The sequence below is a fragment of the Macrobrachium nipponense genome, chromosome 12 (genome assembly GCF_015104395.2).
Source record: "Macrobrachium nipponense isolate FS-2020 chromosome 12, ASM1510439v2, whole genome shotgun sequence".
Classification (NCBI taxonomy): domain Eukaryota; kingdom Metazoa; phylum Arthropoda; class Malacostraca; order Decapoda; family Palaemonidae; genus Macrobrachium; species Macrobrachium nipponense.
Genome location: NC_087205.1, coordinates 68,178,627 through 68,190,343, shown reverse-complemented (window position 1 = coordinate 68,190,343; position 11,717 = coordinate 68,178,627). Strand labels below are relative to the sequence as shown.

At 40.4% G+C, this 11,717-nt stretch overlaps 1 protein-coding gene across 1 annotated transcript in view; it reads right to left on the bottom strand.

Moving 5' to 3' along the window:
- LOC135224576 (ring canal kelch homolog) overlaps positions 1-11,717 on the bottom strand; it is a gene marked incomplete in the record, with an annotated part of 536,926 nt that overhangs the window by 84,405 nt on the left and 440,804 nt on the right.

Genomic DNA, 11,717 nt, shown 5'->3' with positions numbered 1-11,717 from the left:
AATGAAACTACCAAACAGTATAATAACCATTCATTTCTATTCTTTATTCTATCTTTACCTAATGGAGATACCGATTTTTAACTGACAGCTATAATGAAACATACGTATACGTAACGTAATAATAAAACAGAAGAAGAATTCTAAAAAATGATATTGTTATGATACAATAAAGTTTGTTCATACTTACCTGGCAGATATATATATAGCTGTATTCTCCGAAGTCCGACAGAATTTCAAAACTCCCGGCACACGCAGTGGTCGGCCAAGTGGTAGTACCCATTCCCACCGCTGGGAGGCGGGCGTAAGGAACCATTCCCATTTTCTGTCAGATTTTTCTAGTGCCACTGTCTCCTGAGGGGAGGTGGGTGGGCCACTTTGATTATATATATCCTGCCAGGTAAGTATGAACAAACTTTATTGTATCATAACAATATCATTTTTGTTCATGAATCCTTACCATGCCGATATATATATAGCTGAATCCCACCTTTGGAGGAAGGGGGTGGAGAAGATTCGATTTTGGGAAACAATTGCATATATATGATTGATATTTTGGTTCCTTAACTGTTAGCATAGCTGACTTCGTGAGTACCGTCACCCAAGTCTGCTTCGGCTTTACTAGAGACTCCAGCTAGGTAGTGACCTGTGAAGCTGTTGAGTTCTAGAGGATCTGTCAACGGGGGCGTGACCACAATGCAAACTAGATCCTATATTGAATAAGACCTCCAATTTCGTCGTACTGCATTCCTAGAGGTGCCAGCAAGGACGTGACCTGTGTAGCTGGTGCGCTCTAAAGAACTGTCACGGGGAGCGTGACCACAATGTGACAGATCATATAGGTGTTGTTTAGACACCGAATGCTGTTAATGCTTCACTGGAGGTACCAGCAAGGACGTGACCTATGTAGCTGGTGCGCTCCAGATGATTTGTCAATGGGGGCGTGACCACACTGTGACAAAAAACATTTTACCCTACTATGAGGGCGCAAGCAAAAACATTACCACCTGACCTAGCCTATCTGGTTAAACTTCGTAAAACCAAGGCTAATGGAGGGAAGTCCGCCTAAGGCGGCCTACCAAGACCACAAAAAACTAAACACCTACATAAACATAATAAAAATAAAAAATAAAAAGAAATAAAATTAAAAAGTCCAAACTAACATATTTTCTAAAAGATAGGAAGAGTGCTACTCTCTGTCCCCAATATATTGTCTGCTGCAACATATGGGCCCAAAGAGTAGCAGTTCTCGTATGTAATCCTCACCTCCCGAAGGTAGTGAGAGGCAAACACTGAATTACTACGCCAAAATGTGGCATTCAAGATGTCATTGAGTGCCATGTTCTTTTGGAAGGCTACCGAAGATCGCAACACAGTAGAAAAGAGAGAGGACGTGAAGCGTCCCCCTCCCTGAGACCATACATCATACATCTTAGCTCTCTTTTACTGCGGAAAGTCTTCCAATTGCCCAGGAGACGACTGCCAAGCAGGAGGAGCATGGAATGACGAGAAGCGTCCCCCTCCGAGGAACCAACGACGACGGCTGCCTTCTGTGCGACCTATAGGTCTTCGTTCTCCTCAGAGGGAGCGAGGACCCTCCGAGAGTTCCAACTCCTGCGCGGGGAGGACGTCTCTGAAGACCTAAAGTAATCTTTCAAGATTCAAATTCTAGAGATTATGAGCCATGACATCACCATATAGACGAATCTTGACTATGAGAGATGTTCAGAATCATTTCTAGATCATCTATGCTATTCCAGTTTTTTCTGCAGGAAAAACTGGAGAGGTGTGAATTTCAGTCTATTCAGGAAAACAAACTTCTCCAGCGAGGAATGGTCCCCTGCAATTCATTCATTCCCTCACCGAGCATGTTTCCTTCCCTAATAAGGCTGCGTTTCACTTAAACAGGAGTAATTTGAAGACACTGTAGAAGATTGTTCATTTGTTTCTTCTAAAAGTCTCCTTCCTGAGACCCATTACTATTCTCTGATTCTCGGCGAATGTCTGAAGAAGCATTACATTGTGCGTCCATCCAAGCGTCCTGCCGAGCGTCGCGCTCGGCGCTGTCGTATTTGGCAGCGGAAGGAGTCCCCTTCATAATCGAGCAATGGACGTCTCGGCGGAGCTAATTGACTGCATCTCTTGCAACATCATTCTGTTTCGAGGGAAATCATGTGTGCTATGCCGCTGTAGACTCGGACAGAATTCTGTTACCATGCGGTAAACAGAACCGAAAAAAAGGTCAACCATATACATATATATATACATTTACACATATATCTATACATATATATATACATATACACATACATATATATATACACATACTACATACACATATATATATATATATATATATATATATATATATAATATATATATATATTTATTATTTTATTTATTTATTTATTTATTTTTTTTTTTTAATGAAAAAATTCTCGCAAAGTGAAGATGTTCAGCCATGTATGCTAGAATTCCCCTCAACCCGAGGCTAAGGCCGTGATTAGTAGGTTAGAAATACGGTTAGTCCGTCAATCCCGCAGGAGAGAGAGAGAGAGACGTAACCTACCGCCCGTATGGCAGACAATCAGATGGAAAACTGAGCACTGGGCATTACGCAATTAGTGACAGCAGACTCAGAGAACGTTCGTCGTTCTCGCACTGCTCTGCCTGAGTTGCCACCTACACCCATTCTACGAATGAATAGGTTTACTATCATTATAGAGCAGAAACCAAAATCCATCAAACTGGTCTATTTAGCGAAACTGAATTTGCTAAATATAAAAGGCTAACTTGGTTATTGTCATAACAATACCTTAAATGTTTTAAAAATAGGGAAACCGGCAACCCCTGAATAGTTTGCAGGGAGAACCGATTAAATGTAATAAGAATAATCGTACTCTCGGTTGTCCTCCGTAGGAGTAACTATGTATGAGTATATAACTTGAACCATACAAACCGTTTGATAGTAATATGACGTAAGGGCAAAAATAATATTACTATGATACAACATCGCTAATACACAATTAACCAGCAAATATATATATACATATATCTGACTGGTAAGTTTTATGAACAAACGTAGAGTATTTTAGACACTTGGACAGCTACCTCCCTACTACATTCTGCCTCACCGAGGTAGGGAGAGCCATCACGCGTAGTGTTTTGTCAATGAGAAATTTATACGCTTACGCGATAGAATGAACACTCATGGGCATTATCCCTATACTTCCACTACACTAATAATATAACTTTCCAATGCAAACATGATTCCAGGCTACGCAAAGATTTAAAAAATCACAGATAGGGTATTACCCTCCAAAGACACTATTGTAGGGCCCGAAGGCATCACAGGTCTTTGGAGGGATAAATTCTACTGGACGGGTAACTTGTGTTACACGCCTGGAGGAAGACCTCCTCACACTATCACGTTCTAGTTTACGTACTATGATTCATAAGCCCTTCCACGCAGAATCAGCAAGACATATTTTCACACTCGTTGCAGCGCTCATCAAACATACAAACATGTTTCCTACAATTCGCGCACACTGTATGAGGGTCTACCGAAGTTTTCGGTAGCCTAACCTTGCATTCTTCCACACAACATACTCTGGCCTAGTCGAACTAGATCCAGACATCGTAAGTTAAGGAAAAATCAACGCCAAAATAAAAAACAATCCACAATTAGCGTATGCCTAACCACCGATCCTAATCAAATAACCAAAAATCAATCGGGGATACTCAAGTGACCAAAAGAGTGTCCAAAATCCAATGACGGAGGTGCAGAAAACACTTGTTGTCTGCACCGGCGACAGAAAATATCTGACAGAAAATGGGAATGGTTCCTTACGCCCGCCTCCCAGCGGCGGGAATGGTACAACCACCCTGCCGACCTGCGTGTGCCGGGAGTTTTGAAATTCTGTCGGACTTCGGAGAATACAGCTATATATATATCTGGCAGGTAAGATTCATGAACAAAATACGTATTTGTTGGCAGTCTGATTTATTTTATAGTTTATGATATCTAATTCACAATTTTTTTATTAAATGTATTAGATGTACTCATTTCAAATAATTATTAAGTAACCATTAACTATAATAAACAAAAAAAAAAAAAAATAAAAACAAAAAAAAAAGCTTCAAACGGTCTGTTTACATCCAGCACTTACGAGTATCGAACGATCGACAAGCAATCACTTACACAGTAAGCCATAAATTGTCCATTCCATTTAAGTATCTCTCTTCAACTACTGAAACTACCAAACAGTATAATAACCATCATTTCTATTCTTTATTCTATCTTTAACTTATTTTTTTTTTTTTTTTTTTTTATTAAATGTATTGCATGAATAAGTTTTTCAATTTACAGCATCCTTTTACCAATAGAATACTTAAAGCACAAGGGGTAGATGCTGACCAATAGGAGAGCAGGACCTTATGGGGTGACTAGCATCAGGAACCAATGGGAGAGCGGGAGGATGGTGCGAGTTTACTCAGTTTGGCGGTGCGGGAGTTTTAAAATTGTTCTCGGCAGTCCGGGCGAATCTCGGGACTTTACAGCAACAACCTTTCGTATGTAGAGCAGTAAAATTTTTCGCATTGGCTTTCGTATCTCAGTTTTTCGTAAGTAGAGCCTTTCGTATCTCGAGGTACTACTGTAAAAGGGAGGATCTCTGCCGAGGAGATACTGCTTTCGTAAGGAAGGAACTATAAACTGATCTCTTCTTCAGCACTCCTGTTCCAAAGAGAGAAGCAATTTCAACTGAGCCGTCCATCACCGCTCTATCTAGGCAGGCCAAAACACTAGAGAGCTCCTCCATAGTGACGAAATCTGCGTCCTGGGCTCTCTTAGCTAATGCCCCCAAGACCCAGTCCATGAAGTTGAATACTTCCAATGTTCTAAAAAGGCCCTTGAGAAGATGGTCGAGCTCACACATCCCCCAAGTGCCTTCGCCTGAAAGTAGAGACCGTCTCCTAGAGGAATCTACTAAAGATGCAAATTCCAGTGTCTGCCGATGAAGGGAGACCCAATCCCATCGGCTCTTTGGTCTCGTACCACCTTCCATGTTTTTCTGTTAATTTGGAAGGAGGGCAGGAAAACACGTCTTGCCCCGCTTCCCTCTGGATTGCAGCCATTCTCTCCAAAATTCTTCAATGCCTTCTTCATGCAGAGAGCAGGGCGCATCTTTACAAATGATGAGGACTTATGAGCTCTGGTACTAGACATAAGAGAACCCGGTGAGGGCGGATCAGCAGGATGAAGGGAGTCTCCGAACTCCTTGAGGAGAAGTAATGAAAGCCTCTTGTAGTCCGAGACTGCTGCATCCACAGGGCTATCCTCATCCGAAATTTCCTCCAATGCTCCGACTGAGGGAGATCGTTTGGACGGGAGGGGGCTCTTACCAGGAGAAGGACTCCTTTCCCGAGAAGGAGTACGCTCATCTCGAGACAAACCTCTGTCATTATTGAGTTATAATATCTCGAAGGGATCTGAGACTCCTATCATTTAGGAGGGGAAGAACTCCTAAAAGAAGGGGTTCTGTGAAGATCCTGGAGTCCGACAGACTTCTTGCGCCTGACGGGATCGTGGCGCCTACTATTCTTCTGGCGCTCGCTAGGCTCCTGGCGCCTGCTCGTCTCCTGGCGCCTGACATGATCTTGGCACCTGCTAAGTTCCTGGCGCTCGGTGGGCTCCTTGCGCATGAAATGATCGTGGCTCCTACTATGTTCCTGGTGTTCGCTAGTCTCCTGGCGTCTCTGGAGACTCCTAAGGGAGCAGCAGTGAACCTCTGGAATTACGGGAGAGTGCTCCTGGACCGAGGTGTTTCTGTTAGGCTCCAGGCGTCTGTTCTGGGGAGAGCGCCTACCATGAGGAGAAGAGTGCCTATAGGGCAAAGGGGAGCGCTTATCAGGAGAAAAACTCCTGTCAAAAAAGAGTCTCTAGAATCTGGAGAGAGCGCTGGGAGAGTCCGAGAGCTCCCTCCTAGCAGAAGAGGGGCGCTTGCTGACAGCGGGCTTCCTTGTGGAGCTCTTGACAGGAAGAGACGTGTCCTTCCTTCTTGTAGAGTCTTTGGTAAAGGAGCCTACCAAAGAGGACAGCTGCTCCTGTAGGCTGATCAGGAACCTCTTCGTGGGATCTTGAGGAGAGGGCGCATCCTGCCTCGCCTTCTTATGATCCGAAGGCCAATCCTCTGGAAATGCTCTGGGCCTGAATCCGCAGCGTCTCCTTTAGGAGCCTTCCAGGCTCTTTTTTCAAAAGGGGCACGATTGTGGGTGGCGAAGAACTCCATCCACGTCTCGAAAAAAACACTCCCTTAGGATGCCTTTTCTGCGGCTATCCAAGGTAGCCTGGGACGCTACTTCAGGATCTACCGAAGGGACGCCTGACCGTTGGGGATGTTCCACATCCTCCCTGCGGCTGTTGACATTCCTCCTCCCCTGGTCCTGGGAGTTTGAAAGAGGTCTAGGCCTAGGAGGAATGCAGAACCGGTCAGACTCCACTGCACTGGGTACACTGCACATATCACTATCATCACTCTTACCTTTATCCATAGCTCGTAGCTGAGCTTGTAGCTTCTTGATAGAGGCTTTCACGGTTTCCCTTTCAGAGGACGAATCCTTGGATTCAATAAAGGGAGAAGGAGCTGAGGTTAAGGGAGAAACGTTAGTAACTACAACGTTATCATATTCTTGTTCTAACGAGCAAGATCTACTGGAGGTCCTAGCGGAAGCCTTCCTAACCCTATCTCTCTCAAGTTTCTTTACATAAGAGGTTAAGTTTTTCCATTCAAGTTCTGTTAAATTCTCGCATTCATTACAGGTGTTATTCAATGAACATTCAGTCCCCTCTACATTTCGAGCACGCATTATGAGGGTCTACCGAAGCTTTCGGTAACCTAGTCTTCAATCCTCCCCCTTGTACACCCTATACACAGGAGAAGCCTTAACATCAGACATCGTGAGAGAAAATTCCTAATCAAAATCGAAAAAGAGTCCACAATTAGCGTATGCCAACCCAGAGAAAAAGAATACGTCACCAAATATAGAACCAATCTTAATCCTCGGCAAACGAGAAGAAATCCAAGTAGGAGGAACTAACAACAGATGTTGTTAGCACCGGCGACAGAGAAAATCTGGTTTAGAAAACGGGAATGGTTCCGGATCCCGCCACCCAGCAGCGGGAATGGTAGATCACCTGACCTACCTGTCGCGTATGCCGCGAGTTTTGAAATTCTGTCAGGACGACCAAGTCTATAGCTAAGTATATATCTGCTGGGTAAGTTGCATGTACAAAAACCTTTTTCCTCTGTCGGAGCGGTAACTGCCGAAATAATCAGAAATTTGTTCGTCTGATTGTCGTAATGTTTGCACTGATTCATATTAGCCGTTACATAAAGTTTTATATATGAAAATGTGCGCAATTTCATGTAGAATACAACTAAAAACAACCAATGGTTGTCTTTTATCAGTTTTGAAATATTTTCATATAAATAGCGATAATTAGAAGAAATTCGACCTGCAATTGTAAGCTACAACACTTACGGCCTAGTAATATTCAATCAGTTACCTTCATTTTGCAACAAACTGGAAGTCTCTAGGACAATATTTTGATTTATGGTGAATTTTTGAAAAAAACTTTCTTTTACGTCAGCACGTTACGAATTCATGCATCATAGTGAAAATAATTTCTGTGTTGCTTTGATCGTTTTACAATTTGTTATATATACCAAAATCATCGCAATTTAGTGTACAATACAACAAAAAAATAATTAACTCATTAGCTTTAACCGTTTTGCTCACAGCACGATTTGTATACAATTATATATGACATTTTTTTTTGTGCTGTCATATATTCCAAAATGTATATATGATAATGATATTTTTTTTCATTTCTCATGGTTGCATACTAAACTTCAGGCAATGACAAAAAAAAGGAGCCAAAAATGAACTCTTCATCTTGAAAATGAAGCGTGCTGTGATTTTTAAAAAAAACTTTTTTTCCACTTCGGTGCTCACTCACGAACGCCGCCGGCATACGGGAGACACTTTCGGAAACACCTGCTCGGCGATTAAGGGTTAAAAAATTCTGTATTTTTACACTCTCTTGATGAGTGGCCAAAATTCAAGCTATCAAAACACTGCATAGGGTTTAGGTGGAAGGATATTACTCTTACTCTTTCATTTTCAAATGCAACGTAAGACCAGAAATGCCCAAACTATGGTCATTTACACATGCAGAGCCTTGAAATCAAGCTAAGAATTTAGATAACCGGCATATTTTGTCCTCTTGAGTTCTGTTCCACTAAGAATGGGATCTTCAATAGAAGAGAAGAAGAGTCAGCAACCTGGCCACAGTCCCCGAGCCATCAGTTTTTGGCCCTTGGCTGCAGTGACAAGCAAGAGGAAAGTTGGAGAAAAGTGGTAAATCTATATAGGTAATAAAGAAGAATAGGATTAGGTGGGGTCCACTAAGAAGTAAGGTAGGAGATCACCTATACATTACCTACCCTATTGGTGTGGTGTGTTCAAGGTATAGGCCGGCATTATGATAATCAATGCCATTCACAGGTCATCAATGAAAGAAGAAGAGGGACACAGGAAACTTTTATAGGAGAAGTGAAAGGGCTAAAGTTCCCAAAGTCTGGTTGGAGCAACAGCAGAGATAGTAGGCTATTAGAGTGCAAACAGTCCCTGCAGTGGATCCCCCTTGCCATCCTCACCTCCTAAAGGAATCTGGATAGCAAAGAGAGAGAGAGAGAGAGAGAGAGAGAGACGAGAGAGAGAGAGAGAGAGAGAGAGAGAGAGAGAGAGGATAACAAAAGAATGAAACTGATCTACAGTTAACATAAATGAGGTACTATACATACCTGCATTTCTCCTACAAAGATTCAATGTCGGCAACAGGGCTCCAGCCATTGTTGTCGGGGTTAAACACTTCTACACTTTTCCTAACCAATGGTCCATCATGACCCCCAACTGCATACAGCAACCCATCTAGAACACCAACACCTGAAAAATTGACAATTGTATAAATTTTGATGGTGCTTCAAATCCACAACCAGTTAGTTTATTTATACCACTATCAACCACCTCACTTTGGGAAACTAACAAAGTCCAGAGTCCATCCATCCTCTGTTCTAGAAACAAGTTTTTAAAATGCCTAATAACAGTGCTGTTCATAAAAATGAGGTCGAAAGATAAAATTTCTTGTTCCATAAAAAGTTTTTAAAATTTCTTGTTCCATAAAAAGTTTTTAATTCCCTACCTCAAGTAATAATGAATCATTACCATGACACCTCAGCTTAACACAGTTCTGGGGTCAGTCTTTCCCAGTAACAAAATTTGTTAAATAACAAAAATGAGTAAATAGCAAACACATTAACGTACAGTAGAAACCCGGTTCACGACCGTATTAGTACTCGACATAATCGGATTTCGCCACTAAATTTCCAATAAACTTTGTATCTGTTTTCAACCAAAAAACCAGTTTCCGACCCCCAACCATATGATGTTTGTAAACAAAACTGTTTCCGCCAGCCGCCGCTAGTTGGCGTCATCCAGTGCTACCAAATGTAGCATAATTTCATGTTTTTTAGCACAATTTGACCCAAGAATTGGAGCTTAGCATAATTTCTTTCACACTTAGGGTTCTAGTACAATTTTAGAATGTATTTTCACTAAAATTTTAAATAAAATGAAGAAAATTCCTCAATTTCATACACAGCTATAGTGAATGTATCTACAAGTGAAATTGCCTCAAAAGCAGCACTAACAAATAAGTTAATTGCTAAGTTTGAACCCAACTAAGGAATGTTAAATTTTGTGAATATAAATAAATACCCACAGTGGCATGACAAACGATCAGTAAAGTGTTAATAATGTTTTTTCTTCATGAGTAAAGAATTACTTTTTTTCCTTTTTTAGGTTTTATTTTTTTTCAGTAATCAAAATTTTAATTATGTCTGAAGTGATTTTCACACAATTTTCAAGTATTTATTCATTATGTATGTGATCTGTTAAAGAAAAATAGTGTTTCAGTGGCATGATAATGATCAAGTAATAAGTACGTATGTTTTTTCTTCTTGAGTAGAGACTGGTTTGTTTGTTTACCTTTTTTTTTAGTTTTAATTTTTCAGTAAATATCAGTAAATAACAAAATGTTATATTTGAAGTAATTTTCACACAGTTTCAAGTATTTATTAATTGTTTATGTGACCTGTTAAAGAAAAATGGTTGTGAGTGGCATGGTAATGATGCAGTAATAAGTAAAATTTGTTGTTTTTCTTCACATTTGTATGTGTGATCTTCACACATTTGTCAAATAGTATAATAGTGATTGCATATCAAATAGTGTACTAGTGATTGCGTATGTGATCTATTAAAGAAAAATGGTGTTTTATTACGAGTTTCCTAACATGTAAAGATCATCAAATTATTAGTTATAATATTGTCTGTTCGTCACTTTTTATCATTTCACCTAATATATAAATGTTTTAAATTTCCATTACATCGTTGTTTTAGCTCGAATGTATTAGAGAAATGAGATAATGATAGATTAATAGCATAATTCTGGCACAAAATTGCACCATATTTGGCATAAATTCTTGCTTGGACCGACTAGCATAATTTAGCAAAACGGTTGGTAACACTGGTGACGCCACTCAGCATTGTTTAAAGTCCGCAACTAATGTTTACAAACATTCAAACATGTGTCGTGTCTTGTACACCTTGCGCGCATTTCGTTTGCTTTTTCGGTGGTATCAACTCTATACGCAATTACCTTTTGATTCATCATGGGTCCCAACATTACTACTGGCTATCTATTAAAACCTTTGGCTATTGTTAATCTCTGAAATAATGGAAAAGCGTTTTCCTTCTTCAAAATGTTTCCATCATTTCCAACTCCAAAATAAACCTTAAGTTTCGTCTATCCTCTCCTCTGCATGAAAGTGATGAGCGAAAAAAAGATTTAATCAAGCACCCTTGCTTGATTTTTTTTTCAAGCGTAGACATATTTTAAAAACCATGCTCACACTGAGGCGCGAGTTTCAGTAGCAAATGCAATACGTATTTAAGTGTTAGGTTTGGAATGAAGACAAATGTTACGTACGTAGGTTACATGTGCGGTTCGGTAGCGAATGCAATCTTTAAGCTTTGTTTAAGCTTTCCCGGTAAAGAAGAAGTTAGTCATAGTTTATCAGAGAAGCCACTATGCCATATTAAGTGCGTAGTAATTAAGAAATTAAGAAAAGAATCTTTTATGTCGTACTGTAGTACGTTAATGTTTACGTGTAAGAGTTTGGTAGTGAACCAGTTACATACGTAACATGTTCGGTTCGGTAGCAACGCAATCTAAGCTTTTTAAGCGTGCCGGTAAAGAAGAGGTTAGTTTCCTTAGGTTTTAACTCAGAATCCACTACGGTATACATTAATTATAGAAATTAAGTAGATTCTTTTATGTCTACTGTAAAAATACGTCATTGTTTACGTGAGATTTGGTAGTGAAACCACTGTCACATACGTAACATGTGCCGTTCGGTAGCGAACGCAATCTTAATCTTTGTTAGGCTTTTTGCTGGTAAAGGAGGAAGTTAGCCTAGCTTAATCAGAGAAGCCGCTATGGGTATAGAATAATTATAGAAATTAAGACGATTCTTTTATGTCTACTGTCAAAAAGATGTCAATGTTTACATATGAGGTCTGGTAGTGACACAGTTTAC